The sequence below is a fragment of the Callospermophilus lateralis genome, unplaced genomic scaffold (genome assembly GCF_048772815.1).
Source record: "Callospermophilus lateralis isolate mCalLat2 unplaced genomic scaffold, mCalLat2.hap1 Scaffold_181, whole genome shotgun sequence".
Lineage (NCBI taxonomy): Eukaryota > Metazoa > Chordata > Mammalia > Rodentia > Sciuridae > Callospermophilus > Callospermophilus lateralis.
In genome coordinates, this window is record NW_027512846.1 from 2,041,610 (window position 1) to 2,061,634 (window position 20,025).

The 20,025-nt window shown below is 44.1% G+C and overlaps 1 pseudogene; it reads right to left on the reverse strand.

The window, feature by feature from the left end:
- Positions 1-11,381: 11,381 nt before the first annotated feature.
- Positions 11,382-11,588, reverse strand: LOC143640329 (guanine nucleotide-binding protein G(I)/G(S)/G(O) subunit gamma-5 pseudogene; annotated as a pseudogene).
- Positions 11,589-20,025: the final 8,437 nt, after the last annotated feature.

Consider the following 20,025-nt stretch of genomic DNA (forward strand, 5'->3'; position numbering starts at 1 on the left):
CGGTTCAATTTCTAGTATGAAACAAACAAAACAAAACAAACAAAAATACTGGCAAAAACTAGACATAATGTAAAAAATCCTTCGTTTGATGAATGTATAAACAATCTATAGGGCATCCATACGCTTCTACACAGCAATAAAAGAAATAAAATACTGATATGAGCGACAACGTGGATGAATCTCAAATACATTGTCCTAAATAAATAAAGCCAGAGAAAGAAGGCAATGACTCCATTTACATGTGATCCTGGAAAAAAAGAAAAACCAGAAGGACATAGGGAGAGAGACTGACAACAACAGGTGAATGAAAGGATATTCTGGAGTAAAGAAACTGCCTAAACTTGATCATGCTGGAGAATGCAGGACAGTATCCAGTTGTCAAAATCCCGTATCCTAGACTAAAAGGGTGAATTTGGCAGTTTTAATTTATTCCTCAATAAATGAGTTTTTGTTGTTTTTTTTTTTTAAATCCCACCATGGCTCCCAGGTTTCCACTTCATCAAAACTAAATTTCACGCTCAACTTTTAGGGGCTTTTTAATCTTGACTCCTCCTTATAAATTATCTGGCACCTTGGGTTTGATTTAGAATCGTTCCTTCCTCATTTCCTTAACATCCTACATTCGGGTTTCTCTGCCTTTTTGCAAAGGTGTGCCTCTCACAGACAACACCCTCCTGTCTTCCACCTTTGCAAAATCACACCTAGGACAGGAAGAGTGGCACGTCCTCCTCTACAATGCTGGCCTCGCCAAGCTCAGTTTCTTGCAGGCTGCTACACCACTCAGGACCGACCCCCGTCTCAAGCGTTTCCCTAGGTGTCTGCTGGTGTTATTCTGATCGCAGGGTTCTTATCAACACAAGCGCAGGATGCACCCATCCCTCAAATAACAGGCTCTCCATGCAATGCACCCACGAGGAAGAATGACCACTGAGCTCCAGGGGGAGGAAAGATCTGAGCTGCATCTTAAGGGGTGGGTCTGGAAGGACTCATGAGGCACCATCAGGACCAAGGGCAGTGAAGATCAGCCGAAAGTGCCGGATTCCCAAAGATGCAAGATGCCTCCGCACCGTCTGGTATTGCAGTACTCGCTTACCTTGCTCACTGACACAGCCTGTATCATCAGGAGCAGAATGACAGGCAGCAGGAGTACCAAGACGGGTACAGCTACTGCGATGCTGTGCATACACAAGCTAAGAAGAACAGACAAACTGTTCTCTCCTGGCCCGGCCCAATGACCTACAGCCCTCATTAGCCCCGCCCTGGCTGGCCCCGCCCACCCACTTTTGCCTCCCTGGACTGGACAATTAATCCAGCACACCCAAGAGAAACCTCACCCCACCATGCTGGCCTCCCACTTGACCCTTTTCAACCTTCATTACCCCACTTCTTGGCCTCCCTAGATTCTTAACTCCATAGTCCATGCTACCACGCCCATCTCCCTGACCCCACTCGCCTTCAATCTGTCCTTCGTAGGTCCTCCCAAGTAGCTTCTCCCTTTAGCCCTGCCCACAACATCAGCCCTCCCTCGGTTAACCCCACCTCTTGGCTGTCCTGCCCCTTGGCTGTCCGTCCCTCCCCACAACCCATTCTCTTCCCAGTGTGGGCCCTTGGGACTGGGTGGATACGCCATGGATGAGTCCAGCGACAAGGGCATGTGTCTTGTACGAATGAGAAAAAGCACACTGGTAGCCAGAAGAACAACCAGATAAAGGCACAGGGACACCAGCAGCAGCACGAATACGCGGAAATTTCTTTGACCTACACAATTGTTTACCCACAGGCAGTGGTGGTCAAAGTCCTAGGGGAGAGAAGGCAGACCTTGAGGGTCTATTTGGCTTAGCCCAATACCCCCAAATCTTGAGGCCCCCCCTCAACCCAGCCCCTAGACCTCCTGCTCTTGGCCCTGCACGTGAGCTCCCATCTCCAGGGTGAAACCAGCACGTCCATGGATAGAGCACAGTTAGGACGCCATGGCTCATCAGGTCGTTTGTCATGAGTGAGGTCTTTACAGACAAGACCTGCCTGGTGTCACTTTGAGCAGGATACAGAAAAGCTGTGAAGCTGTATTTTTTCAGATACTGGGTAAGGATGAGAAGAATTTCTAGCCCAGCCAGCGTTCTGTACTTGGAAACCCGTGCAAGGTGTGCACATGAGAGAAGAGCACTCGGAACCCAGGAAACCCTCAATTGGACACCCAGAGGTGGACAGGCAACAATACCCAGAACAGGGCAGCAGCCGGCCTAAAGTTATGGGTATCTAGTATCAGCAAGCTAGTGGGACAGTCACTGCCTTTCCTCCCCTTGACTCCACCAGGCTCAGCACAGATGGTGCCCTTTGCATGTCAGCACCTGTGCAAGCAAGGCCAGCGTCTCAGGACAAGTGCAGAACTGGAGGCAATAACATATATAAGTGACCAAGAGTGGCTGAGAGCCACTTGTAGCAGTGTGGGAAGATGATCTCATACCCACCCCTGGACCACATATGATGTGAGGTTCCTGGTCCTGGCCAGGTGCCCTGGGATGGGTTGGTGAGTGGACAGGAAGGAGGAGTACTTACCTCCACACAGATATTACAGAAGGGACAGTGGTGGGTCTGGGGTGGACGATGGAAAGAACACTTCGAGCACCACTGCAGGCGAAAGGCCGTGTTGTTCACTCGTGCTATGTATTGAATGTTGGGGTCCTCTTCTAAGGAGCCTGGCAGGGGAAGAGATTTGGGCAGTGGCAGGAGGCCCTTCCACCACTCTACTGCTTGGGGCCGCCCCATAGCATCATTGGGCAACAAGAAGGGTGGGGAGGAGGAGGGCAGGGGAATCCCGGTCCCTGTTGAGCAAGCTGACCACTCAGATGGGCGGCAGTCAGAGAGAAAGGGCTGTCCAGCCACAGGAGCTCTATACAGAGCTCTCCCCTTTTGGAATAGTGATCAGTGCTTGAAGTCGTGTGTAAAATGGGAAGGAGGAGGAGTGAACTGCGTGGTTTGGAAGGGCCTGCTGGCCTCTCTTGCCAGCCTGCCCAGTCCTTGCTTTGAAAGCAGCTGGAACACCTCCAGGATTCTGTTTTTTCGCACTTCAGTGGCTTGGGAAATGAAGTGCCAGGGCCCAAGTAATGATGACATGGAGGGAAGGGCTCCTGAGGCCACGGGGGCGGGGGGTGGGGTTGAGGGGGGTTAGCATGTTTGAAATCACCCCTATAGGCATCAGCCCTTGGGATACCACCTCCTTCTCCAGGGGTCTGAGGCCTTACCTTTGTGCAAAATGCCTGGGTCTGACCCGTTGAGGAAAATGAGGCTGCAGAAGGACAGTATAAAGAATAGGCCCGAAACCACGGCAAATTCCCACTGCCCATTCTGAGCCAACCACCGGCACCTGAAACCAGAGCCAGACTCAGTCCTAGTCTGGGGAAACCCAGAGCTCCCCACAAGGCCTAGTTCACCTGAGGTAGGACTCACTCGCCTTAAGGACTGATCTAAATATCCAGGTTAGAGACAGACCATGGAGACTCCACAAAATGTCACCAGCATTAGCAGTCTCTCATAGTTCCCTAAATGCGTCAGGCACTCCAGACCTCTGTGCTTTCACATTGGGTTCCCTCTAACTCTATATCCTCCTTCCCCTGCTGACCCTCTCTCTCCACTTCCCTCCCTGCCTCTGTACTGTCCTTGTCTATTTTCTCTTCTGTGTCTAAGACACTGACACCTTCCATGGGAGACTCACGGAAAGGCGAAGAAGATGCCACTTATTGTAATAAGAAGCATTGCATTAAAAGCTGGAAACAGGCTTGGTTTCAGCCATGAGGATTCGATCGGAGGTTCATTTCGGGGCATGATACTCTGTGAAGAGGCCATGGCTAGACCACCAAGTCTCACAGACTGAAGCCACCAACAAACTCTTCTGGGTTGGCACCCAGACTGCCATGACAACAGAAGTGACATCACAGAGGTTCTGGAATGGGGGCTCTGGCTGCTTCCAGTGACGTGTGAGATCAACCTTCCCCAACCCCCACATACGCACATGTTGTAGACTGGGACATCCTTCTTTTATGATGGTAGCTTTGTTGGAGCTTGTGATGATATGATGTGGTTTGTCCCAAAGGTTCAAAGGCTGGAGGGTTGGTCCTCAGTGATGAGGTGGTAGAACCTGAAAGAAGTGTGCCTAGTGGGAGGTAACTCAGTCACTCTGCAAGATGCCCTCTCAAGGGAGTAATGGACTTCTCATGGGCCCCCATTTGTTCGTGTAAGAGGGAGTTGTTATCAAAAGAGCCAGATTGGTCCCTCCCTGTTTTCTGACACACAATCTGGTGAACACCCTCACCAGAGATTACTTGCAGGAGCTGCCAAATCTTGGATACTGAGTTAAATAAAACTTACCTCCTTATAAATTATCTGTTCTCGGGTATTTTGTTAGAGCAACAGAAAGCAGGCTAATACAGAGGCCATAAATTATGTGAAGATGGCATGGGGAGAAGTTTGGTGATGGTCATCCCCCTTTCAGGCCCAGTGCTAATTGGAGTCAACAGTGCTCATTGCTCATCCTAGCTCCACTTCTTCCTTTTTGTTGTAACAGAGCTCCAGTTTGGGGAAGGAGGTAGAAATCTACCAATTAAATATCTTCCCAGTTTACTCACTTCCATGGTGGGATTTATGATGTAATTCTCTCTCAAAAATAAAATGAGCTGGGGATGTGACTCAATGGTTAAACAATCCTAGGTTCAATCCCTGATGATGATGATAATAACAATAATAATAATAATTTGTACATATTTATGGCATATAACATAATTTGAAAAATGTTACATTGAAGAACGTCTGAGTCAAGCTTTTTAACATATACATTACTTCATATTCTTATTTGTGGTGAGGACCCTTAAAATCTACTCTTTGAGTCATTTTTAGTGTAGATAACATTATCAACTGTACTCATTCTGTTGTATGTTATTATTAACTGTAGTCATTATATTGCACAATAGATCCCTTAAACTCATCCCTCTCATCTAAGTGTAATTTGTTCTCCTGGGACCAGCATCTTCCCCCTCCACAGCCCAGCCACTCCTGGGCCCCTGGCAGTCACCATTCTGCTCTCTGTTTCTATGAGTTCAACTTTTATAGATTCCACATGTAGGTGAGATCATGTGATTGTTGCCCTGTGCGTGGCTATTTCCCCCAATAAAACGTCCTTTGGCCTCATTCATTTGTCATAAATGACAGAATTTCCTTATATTTTTTTTAAAGACTAAAGATTATCCCCTTATATTTCTAAACCACATTTTCTGTATCCATTCATGCACCGATTGGCTGGACCATAGGGTAGTTTTTTGTTTTTTGTTTTTGTTTTTTTTGGTGCTGGGGATTGAACCCAGGGCCTTGTCCATGCAAGGCAAGCACTCTCCCAACTGAGCTCTATTTTTAAGTTTTAAAGAAACTTCCCATACTAATTTCCATAATGACTGTACTAATTTACATTCCCCCAAACATAGTACAAGAATTCTAGTTTCTCCACATCCTGACCAGTACTTAAAGTCTTTTGTCTTTCTTTTTCTTTTATTTATGATGGGGGTTGAACCCAGGGGGACTTTAACCCTGATAGCCATCTGGAGACCTTTTTACTTTTTATTTTGAGATCAGGTCTCACTGAGTTGCTGAGGTTTACCTTGACTTTATAATCCTCCTGCCTCAGCCTCCTGAGTTCCTGAGATTAAGGCATGTGCCACTGGTTCTTTTGTCTTTTTGATAATAACCATTCTAATAGGTGCGAGAGGGTATCCCATTATGATTTTAATTGCATTTCTCTAGTGATTAGTAATGTTGAATATTTTTTTTTCAGATTTCTCTTGGTCAGTTGTGTTTCTACTGAGAATGAAGTGATGTTTGGGTCACAGTCTACCACCAAGTTTTATGTCAATTTCTGTTGTAGCACAAGAAGAAGGGATGACATGCATTGGGTCATGGAAAAAGGTTAGCAGTGGTACTAGAATCATAACTACCAGGTCTATTGAGCTTTGGAGCAGACCATGCTAGCCTTAGGGTTTCTCTTTTTGTTTTGTATTTTTCATTAGATATATATGACAGCACCATGCATTTTAATTCATTGTACACAACTGCAGCACAAATTTACATTTCTTTGGTTGTACCTGATGTAGCGTTCACACCATATGTGCATTCATACATGTACCTAGGGTAATGATGTCCATCTCATTCCACCATCTTTCCTACCCCCATGCCCCCTCCTCACCTCTGCCTCCCGTTTGCCCCATCAAAGTTCCTCCATTTTTCCTTATCAGAGAGAACATTCAGCCTTTGGATTTTTGGGATTGGCTTACTTGATTTAGCATGATATTCTCTAACTCCATTCATTACATGTCGTAATTTTATTCTCTTTTAATGCTGAGTAATATTCCATTAGGTATATATACCACAGTTTCTCTATCCATTCATCTATTGACGGGCATCCAGGCTGTTTCCACAGTTTAGCAATTGTGAATTGAGCTGCTATAAACATTGATGTGACTGTGTCCCTGTAATATGCTGATTTTAAGTCATTTAGGTATAGACCTAAGAGAGGGATAGCTGGGTCAAATGGTGGTTCTATTCCAAGTTTTCTAAGGAATCTCCATACTGCTTTCCAGATTGGGTTGCACCAATTTGCAGTCCCACCAGCAGTGTATGAGTGTACCTTTTCCCCTTCTACATCAGCATATATCGTGGTCTGTCTTCAGCACACAGGGCACTTTGTGGCACAACCACTGTTCTATGTGGTTTACATGAATTAACCCACAATTCCTTGTTTTACAGATAGGGAAATTGAGTGACCAGGTGCTAAGTGCTACCCAAGGTCTCCCTGCTGGACAGTTGTAGAGCTGTGATTTGGACTTATGAGGTCTGGCTCCAGAGTCCTTGCCACCAACCACCAAGCAAGTGACTCCAGGAGGAGTTGCAGTCAGGGGGCTGAGTAGAAAGGGAATGAAGTTGGAGCATGGGATCAGTGCCTGAGATGGGTGCTGCCAATAATGGAAAGGAGCCCTGATTGGTGAATCCCAGAGGGCAGACCACATTTAGGTCCCTTGAGAATAGTGATCCTGGACATGGAGGTAACCATTGTGAAAAGAGCAACCATTCTCCAGAACAGAAACCTACTCTCCAAGTATAAGGATTTCACCAGAGCCTTGTCCCTCAAGGGGGAAGGCGTTTCTCCTACTCCAGGCTCTTATCTCCTGCAAGGTGCTAGTGGTGGTGGAAAAGTAGGAAACACCAGTGAAAGTCACACCCCAGCAATACAGGCTCACTCAACACCATGATCTAATCATAGACCACAGAATCCTTCCTTCCTCTCTACTGTGCCACTATATAAAAAAGCCTCCGCACAACTTTAGAGAATTAGAGATGAAAGAGTTGAAGACACAAATTCTTTCTGGGCAAGAAATGAAAATAAGCACATTATAGGAATCTGAAAGTTTCTGGCCTCTTTGGCAACAGAAAACACTAAACATGACTGAACTTCTAGACAGATGAGCACAAAATCTCACCAAATAAATGGCCTATTTACCTCAGTTCCTATTATTCAGTACACTGTCTAGCTTTCAATCAAAAATCATTATAAGGTATACATACTAAAAAGCAAGAAGAAAGGACATAAAGCAAGCATTCGAATGAGACCCTCAAATGATGAGGCTGTGGGAATTATCAGACAGGGATTTGAAACAACTATGATTGAGATCCTAAGGGTTATAGAGGGTTAGAGCTGAACAAGAATATTCAAGAAAAGATAGATAATGTAAGCTGATGATGGAAATGGTAAACAAGAAAAAAAAGGAAAGACTGGAGATAAAATGACTAAGATGAATGCTTAACACCTTGGATGGGCTCACTAGTACCCTGGACATGACTGGGGAGAATATTAGTGAACTTGCAGATAGGTCAGAAGAAATTTCTCAGGCAAAATTGCAAAGAGAAAAGAAAAATTGAAACAGAAAATTTAAGAACAACGGGGCAATTGCAAAAGATAAACACACGTGCAGTTGGAATAGGAGGAGGAGAAGCAAAATAGAAGAGAGTTGAGGAAAGACTTCGAGTAATAATCACAGAAAACTTTTATGAAGTAATAGATACAGGGAGTTCTGAGAACATCAAACAAGGCAAATACCCAAAATCTACACCTACCATCTTTCAAATTGCTGAAAATCAAAGCCAAAGAGATGGTATTTAAAGAAATCATCTTACTCATACAGGAGCCAAGATAAGAATCTTAGTGGACTTCTCCTAAAATGTGCTAGAGAAAGAGAGTTGAGTGAAATTTTGAAGTGTTGAAAGGAAAACCCACCAGCCTATAATCCTCTACCCAGTGTATCATGGTTTGATATTGTGTGTCCTCCAAAAGCTCATGTGGGAGACATGCCTTCAATATACATTTTAAATTGTTTTTCTGGACACAGTTTGGTTCCTGTATCTTCTTAAGAGATATCCTTGAGAAAAAGTTTTTTGAAAAATCTAGTCTCAGCCAGTCATTGCAGGACATGTCTCCTCATCCCCACTACGCAAAAGGCTGAGGCAGGAAGATGGCAAATTTGATGCCAGCTTGGGCAAATCAGGTGGACCCTGTCTAAAATCAAGGGGGATTGGCTGGGTATGGTGCTCGTTAGTAGAGCACTTGCCTAGCATGTGAAAGCCCCTATTTCAATCCCCTGTACCAAAAAATGGGGTCCTTGAAGAGGCTAATATCAAGGCAAAAAGGATGCAATGATCATTTCTTTTTACTTTTCATTAAGTTGCTAAGGCTAGCCTTCAACTTGTGATAGTCTTGTCTCAGCCTCCTGAATTTAGGCATGTGCCACTGTCCTGGCCCAGAACTTTTCAAAATAAAATCAACCCCACAGCATTGTATCTGATAATATCAAAAAGGTAACAAAAACTATATGAAAAAAATGTTTCCCCCAAATATATGTATATATATATATATATATATATATATATATATATATATATATATATATATATATATATATATATATATATTTAGTTGTAGTTGGACCCAATGTCTTTATTTATTTTTATGTGGTACTGAGGATCAAACCCAGTGCCTCACATGTGTGATTCGGGTGCTCTACCACTGAGCTACAGTCCCAGCCTTTCAGTTATCATTTCTAGTTGGAGGCACTTTGTGACAGAATAATATTATCTCTTTTTCTGGGTGGGGTGGTACTGGGGATTGAACTCATGACACTTGACCACTGAGCCCATATCCCCAGACCTATTTGGTATTTTATTTTAGAGACAGGGTCTCACTGAGTTGCTTAGCACCTTGATTTTACTGAGGCTGGCTTTGAATCTGAGATCCTCCTGTCTTAGCCTCCCAAGCTGCAGGGATTACAGGCAGGCGCCACTGTACCCAGCCCAATATTATCTTCTTTTAGTATGATCCAACCCAGTTGTTTTCTTGACTGTTTTAAAATAAATCTGTTCTCATCATCTGATACAATGCTCATGTACTCATCAAAACCAATGATACAGCTCTTATCATTATATTCATTTGCTCATAGAACCACCCGTGAAATTGGCACCTATTTTGCAAGCATCTGAAGAAGAGGGTGATGGGCTGCACCATTGCCTTCTGTGCTTTTGGCCCGACCATACCCGTGGTGGTATCTCTGACAGACCACTCTCACTGCATGCTACTACCTCAGAAAGCCACTTGTGAGTAAATATATTTCTGCAGAATCTCTTAACGATGGCTACATAAAAATCTATAACAAATTATTATAATTTATATTATAATTTATTTAATTCTCTGTAGTAATTTCAAGCTTTACACGTTACCTTTACACTGTGGTGACCTTCCTTCTATCTAACAAACATCTTTGTGTACCGAACCACTTGTTTCTTTAAAGGATTTGGGAGATCCCTGTGCTGTGGATCAAACCCAGAGCCTCACATGAGCTAGGCAATTGCTCCATCACTGAATGACACCGTTGGACCAGAATGGAGAGATTTTACTGGGAAATTTTATTCAAGCTCTGATAGTACCTAATGAAATGTTGCTTTTTGACAAAATAATGGGTTTCTAGAAAATGATTATTTGTACCCACCAGATACAATTATGATGCCAGCCATCTGATTTACAGATTTACTCTGGGGTTGTTGATAAGAAAATACATTGCTTTTTTTCCCCCAAGTAAAAAATTGCAATCTATTTATTTATTTTTATTAGTAAAATTTTACATAATACTGGGATTCATTATACCATGTCCTTGCATGCACATAATTTGATCAGTCTCATGTTCCAGCTAACATATTCTTTTTTTTTTTTTTTTTTTTTTTTTGGTACTGTGAATTGAACCCAGGGGTGCTTAGCCACTGAGCAACATCCCCAGCATGTTTTTGTATTTTATTTAGAGAGAGAGTCTCACTGAGTTTCTTAAGGCCTCACTAAGTTGCTAAGGCTGGCTTTGAACCCACAGTTCTCCTGCCTCATCCTCCAAAGCCACTGGGATCACAGGTGCTACCACACCTGTCTAACATATGCTTTTGGAGTGAGGGGAGGTGGTATCTTGAACTTTTCTTTGGTTTTAAATGCTGGGAATTGAACCCAGGGCCTCATGCAAGCAACCAATTTATCACTGAGGTACATCCCCAGCCCTTGAGCATTATTTTTAATAGGTCTATCTTTTGGACACGACCTAATGGCGGGTTTCATGAGAAATCCAGTATTTTATGTGTCTGGAACTTTAAGTATATTTTCACTCAAAATTCCTGTAGGACAGGAGTTTCGCAGAGTAATGAACTGGCTCTGGTCATATTCAACAAGATGAGACAACCAGCAAATATGGGAAAGACCTAAGATTGAAATTCAGATTTATAGTACACCAGGATTCAATATCTGGGTTATGTGGCTTCTCTGCAAGAGGAAGAAGAAAGTTTTTTTTTTTTTTTTTTTTTTTTCTTTTTAATACCAAGTATTTTGAGCCAGGTGTAGTGGCATGTGCCTGTAATTCTAGCAGAGCCGGGGAGACTGAGACAGGAGAACGAGAGTTCAAAGCCAGCCTCAGCAAAAGCAAGGCACTAAACAACTCAGTGAGATCCTGTCTCTAAATAAAAACACAAAATAGGGCTGGGGATGTGGCTCAGTGGTTGAATGCCCTTGGGTTCAATCCCCGGTACTAAAAAATAAATAAATATTTTATTGTATGTTGCTGCCAGTGTATATAAAATAATTACCATTGTGAAATAGAAATTCATGAAAATTCAGAGAGGTAGATGTTAAGGATTGACAAAAGTAGAAGATTGTATTTTGGTACATGTGTTACAGGGAAATTTTTTGTACAGGCTTCAAATTAAGCTCTCTTGAATATTCACTGGTTCTTGAGCAGTGGGTTTGGGAAACCTCAGAAAGATGACTACAAAAAGGAATAGACTTTCTGGGGTCTGAAGGAACTTGTACATGAAGATACTCCAGTCAGTAGGGGATCATGGTGAGCATTCTGCAGACAAAATTTTTTCAAGTCAGCAACTGCCTGGGAAACCTTCATGTGGTTGAGTCCGGCCTCCAGCCAGAGCTGCTGAACCACCTTCTTCATAGTGTCAACGCTGGAGGAACAAGACATGGTGCATTCGAGGGCCAGGTGACTCTTCTGTCAGAGAGTCCACAGGTCACCGTCAGCTGGGCCAGATGACTGGGCAGCGTGCAGCAGAGAAGATTCTTTTTTTGAGGGGGTCTGTGGATTGAACTCAGGGCACTTGACCACAGAGTCACATTCCCAGCCCTTTTTTGTATTTTCTTTAGACACAGGGTCTCACGAGTTGCTTAGCACCTCGCCATTGCTGAGGCTGGCTTTGAACTCACGATCCTCCTGTCTCAGACTCCCGAGCCACTGGGATTACTGGCTGTGCACCACTGCGATTGGCTAGAAAAGAGATTCTTATAGAAAAAGAGATAAATAATTGCCAGGAATTAATGGCTGATTATTTTTTTTTAATTGTTCTATTCTACATGACAGTAGAATGCATTTTGACACAACATGTATAAATAGAGTTTTACTTCTCATTCACCTGGTTAAGGGCTGATTCTTTATCTGAAAACCCAGAAAGAGAAGCATGTCTCTTGGGAGCATGCAAGCAGTCATTCCAGTGTAGCTGAAGTCTGGGAAAGCCCAAGACTAACTTCATGGAGACCCCATACTTCTGACACAGAAGGCAAAAGATAACCCAGTATCTTTGATAAGGGCCTAAGAGTAAATGGGAAGTCTCAACTGGTTCTAAGGATGAGTCACTGTCTATGGGGACACATTCCCCACTGAGCTAACAGAAGGAAACTCAGTTCCTTGTATCTAAATAGCATGTTTTAGGTTTCCATTTTCTTGTGAATTCAATGAACAAATATTTGTTCAGCTCCTATGTTAGCCTGGGAACTCCATGAAATACTTATTTTCTGTACCCCATTGTCCAGGTTCTTGTAGCTGTCTGGCCAGCTACATGAGGACTGTGATGGTCACTTTTTTCTACTTCTGAAACTACACCCTTATATTTCCTACTTTACCAGTAACTGCCGCCCCCCCCCACCCAGCCCATCTCTCTTTTAGTATCAATGTGAATGACATTTGTCTTTCTTCACAGTGCAATATCTAATTCCCCTCTTCTATTACCACCATATTCTTTTTTGAAATTTTTCTTATTGTGTGAAGGCTTTATTGGAACAATTCTTAGTATGTGTCTTCATTGCAGCCTCCCATCTTGGGAGTTGAAGACCCTTCTTTTATCTCCTTTGGGTTAATTATTTCAAACAGGTAATTTAGACCATTGAAGTCCCAGGAATTTGAATCCTGGATCAGAAGGGATGCTGGAGGTGGGGCTAATGGCAATTCTAGGGACAGATTATTCATGAACCTGTGGATTTGTGCCAGCTCCCTGGAACTGCCTTGATTCTGCAATCTGCCACAATCCAGATAACTGCCTTAATTCTATGAACTCCTGATACCCTTCCAGGAATTTCTCTATTTGCTTTGTATAACTAGAGTTGGACCCTGTTCTATGCAAATCACAGCTGGAACTGATGCAGTAAACCTTCCATTCATTCAACTGAATATGCAGTAAATTTTATTGAACACCTATCCTGCCCCAGACAGTCTCAGTGACTGCCAAAGTGATTATCCAAACTGATTTGTTTTAATATGTCCAAGGAAAAGATTGGAATTCAGTTTGTTGATCAGCTTTGTGTCACTGACAAAATACTTAAGATATACAACTAGAAAAGAGAAAATATTTATATTTGGGTTATAGTTTCAGAGGTTTCATTCTCTGATTAGCTGATTCTGTTGCTTTTAGGCCTATAGTGAGGCAGAACATCACTGAGGGAGCATGTGGTAGACCAAAGCTATTGACCTCGTGGTGCCTAGGAAGCAAAGGAGAATTTGCTTTTATAACAAAGCCTCTCACTCAAAACCCAGTAAACTCTGAACCATAAATGAATGAATGCATTGTTGAAGTCAGAGTCCTTGTGATTTAATCTGTTCTCAAAGACCCCCATCTTTGAACACTGCTGCATTGGGGACCAACTCTCCAACACTTGAGCTTTAGGGGTCATCTAAGAATACCCAGAATTAGCAGAATTAAACCCTAAGCTGATATTTCTTTTTTTAAAAAAAATGTTTATTTCTTAGTTTTAAGTGGACACAATATCTTCATTTTACACTTATGTGGTGCTGAAGATGGAACCCAGTGCCTTCTGCATGCTAGGCGAGCACTTTACACTGAGCCACAACCCCAGCCCTCTAAGATGATATTTCTAGAGAAACATCCCCACATTTCTATGTCAAGCTAGTTACTAGAAATCTTCAACAGCTGCAAATCATCAAAGAGAGACATTTCTCCCTTGAAAGATAACTTAAATTACCCTTTGATAGAGGCTATAACTAGGCAATTTATACCAAATAGAGTAGGAGGAAACCCAGGTTATTGGCCAAGGTATTTCAAGCCAAGTGAGTCTTATAGCATCTCTCAACTATTATCAGTAATGTGAGTAATGACAGATTAGCTATAAAGATACTTTGCAAACACAGAGGAGCCTGGCAATTGAAGTTCTAGAAATGGATAGTTTTCTTTGATATTCAGAAGTTGTCAGACTACCTGGTTTTTGTTTGAACTTACTAAGAATTCATTACATATAGGATATTCCTAATTCCTCAAAATTCCCCAGCAACCGCCTCCAAATCCCACCCAGTTTCTTTCTTTCTTTTTTTAAAGAGAGAGAGAGAGAGAGAGAGAGAGAGAGAGAGAGAGAGAGAGAGAGAATTTTTTGATATTTATTTTATACTTTTTTTTTTGAGCGGACACAACATCTTTAATTTGCATGTGGTGCTGAGGATCAAACCCAGGGCACCGAGCATGCCAGGTGAGCACGCTACCACTTGAGCCACATCCACAGCCCCTCTTTCTTTCTTTCTTTTTTTTTAGTTGTTGATGGAGACAATATTTTTGTTTATGAATTTATTTTTTAATGTGGTGCTGAGGATCAAATCCAGTGCCTCACACGGGTGAGGCAAGCGCTCTACCACTGAGCTTCAGCCCCAGGCCCCCACCCAGTTTCTTAAACAAAAATTCTTGCTATGGTCTGAATGTTTGTATTCCTACTTCCAACCCCCAAATTCATATGTTGAATTTCTAAGCCTCCAAGGGCATGGCATCAGGAAGTGGGACCTATGGGAGATGATGAAGTCATGAGGGCAGAGCCCTATATTCCTGTATACAGTGCATGCCTATTGCCAGAGATTACTATCTTTAAAAATGGGATAGTGTTCTTCAAAATAAGCCAAGGGGGCTTATCTGCCCCTTTCAGTAAGTGAGGACACAGCAGGAAGTTATTTCTGAGTCAGGAAAGCTGGTACCATGACCTTACATTTTCCAGTCCCCAGAACTGTGAGGAATAAATTTGTTATTTTTTATTTTAGCATCCCAGGAATACTAAGGTAGTTCATAAACCAATAAGTAGACTCTTTGCTCTGAGAATGATGAAACAGAACCCATGTGGGGAACAAACTCTTATCTAGTTATGTTTGTTTATACTAAACAAAATAGTAGGGGAGATATAGGTATTCACTGTTTTAAGTGTAACCAGAAATGGTGGTGGTTGTTTTTTTTTTTTTTTTTCCCTTGGTTGTTTGGACACCATGGATTGAGCCCAAGGGCACTTAATCATTGAGTATATCATACATCCCCAGCCTTTTTTTTTTATTTTTCATTTTGAGACAGGGCCTTGCTAAATTGCTGAGGTGGCTTTGAACTTGTTATCTTCCTGTCTCAGCCTACTGAACTGCTGGGATTACTGGTATGCACCATCATACCCAATCCCAGGATTGTTTGAAATGTGTGTTAAGTCACATAGACAAAGAAAGTACTGTCATGAAGGAAGAAGGGACTTATACTACTGATCCCTACAAAGAGAAGGCACTGCAGGCTGTGAATGGGGAGCACACAGGGAAATACCAGGTCAGTCAGAAAACAAGGTCAGAGCCTTTATTGTGGTTTTTAAGGGAAGGACTGGGTAAAGGAGCATAAGTTTTGAATTGTTTGGTTTGGCTAACTCCAACAGGCTGCAGCATTTAGGAATGTCTCTTGCAATCTGGTACCTGGCCCTGGGGCAATTAGGTAAAGGGAACATTAAGAGCTTGCTAAAAGAAGAGGTTAGAAGTATAGCCCCCACCCCCAGTGGTTGGTATGCATATAAGAGGTGTGCCTTAGGCAGTTTTTTACTGTCTTTAGGAAATGGATAACCCCAAAGAAGCAGTCCCTTATTTAAAAACTACAACAATAACAACAAAAAGCAGAATATAAAGGTATGATTAATACATTCACAGACAGTCCTACTTGTTTTGGCACTTTTCATCTTTTTTACTAACTCTTTAAGTGTCCATCTCCCTTTCTAGGTCTGTGAACAATGAGCACGGGGTCACATCTTACTCTTGTCACTGGTGGGTATTCAGCATATGCCTCTAAATTAATGAGCCAGTGTGTGTGTTTAGGCAAAATTGAGGGTAGGTATAGTCAGCCAAAAGAAAACAAGCAATCAAATAATAAAAACTGTGAGTCAGCTAGGCAAGAGAGTCAGCTTCTGTCCTGCTGCCCACTTTGGCTCTTCAGATACCACTGGGGCAAAAAGAAAGCCTCCCCCCACCCCTTTTGCAGCCTTCCCCCCATACCTGTATTCTCTCCAAAACTGCAAGAAAGGGAGTAGGTACGAATGAATAGGGAGACAGCCAGAGCTATCTTCTCAGTATTCCCTCCCCAAACCCCAAACCTGCACTCCTTTCTCGACCCTTTCCCCATTTGCTTGGTCCTATGAAATTCTAGCTTGGTCTCTGTGTTTTCTTTAGACAAAAGAGACAAGCTTGAGGACAGGCAAGCAGTGGGAGTCACTGTGTTAAAATCTTGACAGGCTCTTGGCTCATGTCCTTGTAAAATGAGGGAAATACATAAACTCAGGGAAAACTGAGCTTACAATTGTGCAGCTCCACCCTGTCTCCACCTCAGTCCTGTCCCTGACTATGGCCCTTCTACAAATGTTGGACCTCCAACTCAAGGAGGGGCTTCTCACTCTTGAGACAGATGGCATTCTCCCTTAAATGTGTATCTACTTTCTAAATAAACCTTTGTCTCTGCCTTTGCCAGACTCATGCTGAAATTCTTTGCTGCGCTTCTTGGAAGAGATCTCTTCTCCATGACAGTCAGTTACTGAATTAGGCATGGTCCTGGCCACCCGCCTCCCATAGATGGCATGCCAATCACTGAACCTGTCACAGGAGAAGATATTTCTCTGAAGAATGGTCTGAGAAGTTTCCAGAGAAAGGGAGAACTTGACTCAGGGCCAGCAGGGTTCTTGCAGACATGACAGAAAAGAATTTTACCATGCACCAGTCAAAGGCAGAGACAGAGGTTTATTTGTGAAGTAGATACATATTCAAGGAAGAATCGGGGCTTATCTTAAGAGAGAGACCCCTTTGGGGAAAAGCAGGCTATCTCCAGAGAGACAGACAGCAACCTGTTGGTATGGGGTGTTAGTATTTGCAGAGGGAGGATAGCTAGGGGCTGGTCTAGAGGTGGAGGCAGGGTAGAGCTACACAATTTTACACCCTCCTTTGCACATTGCCCTCAAAGTTGCAAGTGTTGGAGGGAGCCTTTCACATTTAGCGGTTTATGGCGCTGCTTTTGACACTTAGTATGTCTCTCTGTCTTCCCAAATTACTATCTCAAAATGACCAGTTTTGCAAACAAGAAAAGGTTTATTTAGGAGGCAGCCAAGCCAGAAGACAGATCAAGTCTCAGATCTCTCCCCCATAAGGTTTAGGGATATTTATGATAACGAAGCAGGGAGGTCGAAGGTACGGGGAGAGGTGATTGGAAGTAAGGAAAATTGAAGTAATCAGTGGTCTGTACACGTGGAATCAAATTTCATTGTCTTCATAGGACACATATTCAGAAAGTGTTGTTGGTGGGGACAAAAGGACAGTGCAAGTAATAAATAATGGGTCAGATCAGAAAGATGGAGGCTGGTTTGAAAGGAAAAGTAATAAAATGTTAATACCTCTAGAGCACTTCCCCTTTTCCACCTGTTGCCAAGGTTACCAGCCTCCAGGGATTATTCCTCCCTGCAGGAAGTTGTAGGGGCTGTTAATGAATGCCTCCTAGGCTGCTCCCTTCTTGCCAGGACCCCTGATCCACTTCCTTCTGACCCTTGGATCACTCCATCTTTTAGGTCAAGTAAGCAGGTTGTGAGGAAGTGAAGGCATGAGAACAAAGGAATTCTAAAGTGTGTAAAAGGGGCAGGACACCCCCACTTCCTCAGACAACCAGCTCCTCTGCCCCAGGGGTCCTAGCCTTGCCTCACCCTCAGCCACTTGCAGGCCTTCTTGGGTGGGGCCCTCAGGGCAGAGCGAGACAGGGCTGAGCCAGAGGCAGCAGGAGCACTATGGGCACAGTGCAGGGTTGGAGAGGGGTTCAAACTGGCCGCCTTTTCAGTAGACAGCCCTGTTCTGACTTCACTGCCAGCTCTAAGTTTGCCTAGAGAGTGGGGCCCTGTGGTCACTGTCCAAGCCCTTCCCCTGCTGGAATGGCCCTGGAAGCAGGAATGAGAGTGGTCCCCTGGGAACCAGAGAAAGCCATCAGGCTGATGCCACCAGGTTATCTTGGGCAAACTCTTTCCTCTGCAGGACCTAAGAGCCCCATCTGCAAAACTGGGGGTGCCAGACAGCTGGATGAGGTATCCCTGAGTCCCTACCCTTCCTAAAGACTTAAGAGTCTGTGACCCTCAGTGTGATATCTATGATTACCTTGAGCACTCCAAGTTTTAGCAAAGGGAAGACAGATTCTCCTGTGGCACATTAGTTGGCGGCAGAGCTGGGTGACTAGGTTGAGTCTCATCCTATATGCCCTGACTTCCCAAGAGGCCCATGAGGAAAGGTCTGGAGATGCTAGGCTCTCCATCCCAGGTTCTGAGAAACTGATGTGACTCCATTTTTGAGAAATCAGCTTCTACCTCAAGGCCTGTCCAGAGGGAGGGGGCATGACTCTTGTCCTTGGAAAAACACACAGAAGGTTCTTAGGCACATACCCACCCTGCTGAGTTGTTTAACAAATGGGATCTGTGGTGCTAGGTGACCCTGACTCAGTTAAGCTAGGTGAGGACCCATAGCAACCCCCTAGCAACCACCAATCAGCAGGAGACAGGAAAAATATCTGAAATGTCAGGTGACCTCCCAGTAGTTTCCGTGATGTATAACATGATTAGGCAACCCTGCAGTTTGGCATAGAGACTCTTGCAACCCTTCCGGGCCTAAACCAATCAGTTCAAATATATCCACCATTTGAATTCACCCACTACCATTACCCAACTTGTTCCGGCCAGTGAATGTGCTCATCAATGTTAAGAATTGTTGTTTGATTTTCCCACGGTATAAAATGATTTTCTGTGTGATGTTGTGATGCATAGTGTATCCCCCCAAAACCTATAAATTCTCACTAACTAAGGGTTGGGACTCACTACTCAGGACCGCTGTATTGCAAACGGTTGAGAGTCCAGGTGCGAGCCTGCAATAAAGACTCTTGTGTAATTGCATCAGATTCGGCTCCTGGAGGTCTATTTGGGTAACACGAATCTGGCATTACGGTTCTAGGAGCTTGTGGGCACCTGGTAGCCCTGCAGGTGTGGGGGCCATTTCTTGGCTCTGGCCCAGGGATGGCAGAGTTTCCTGGGTAGGTGGACAGTGGGCCCCATAACTGGTCCCCTATGACACCCCTTGCCTTATCCATGGGCCAAGGATTGGGTGGGGCATGTCTGAGAATCAAGGGCACATTCAGCAGAAATGAGAAGGGGGCAAAAAGGGAAGGGGGTGCAGCCCAGTTGGGTGCTCTCAACTTGGCAAGGAGTCACAAGACTGGCCCAAGGCTTAGGGTAGAGGGTATGGTGGAGGACGTCAAAGGAAGGAATGTTCTATGTCCCACTTAATGCTCAAGAAGCAATGAGCCTGATCCAAGGGTCTTTCTTAAGGAAATCCTAGGAATCCTAGGCTGGGGGCAGGGGGCGGACACACCTAAAATCTTCATCCCAGAGCAGGAAGTCTTTGCCTTTGGAAAGGCCATGTCCTCTTTTGAGAATCTGAGGGAAATTACATCCTTTTCTAGTGGGGAAACTGAGGACCAGATTGTCAAGGAGATGTGTCACATCTAGCTTAGGACTTAAAAGGCCCTTGCCTGAGACTGAGTGAGGCCCTGTATACCTGAAGGCAGGGAGCCAATGAGTGCAGACCTGAACCAGGCAGGATGGCAGGGGGATAGGCAGGATGGCAGGGGGACAGCCAGCGGGGCTGGAGGAGGCAGCATGAACTCCTCAGAGACTGGGGCCTGGCCTTCTGGGCCCCGCTTGGAGCTGGACTCCCTCCAGCACTCCCCCACCCAGGCAGTTCCATGATGCACATCCAGGCCTTGGCCCAGGCTCCTGGACCACCTCTCTCCTCCCTCACTCAGATCCAGTTTATTGGGAGGGCTGTCCTTTGG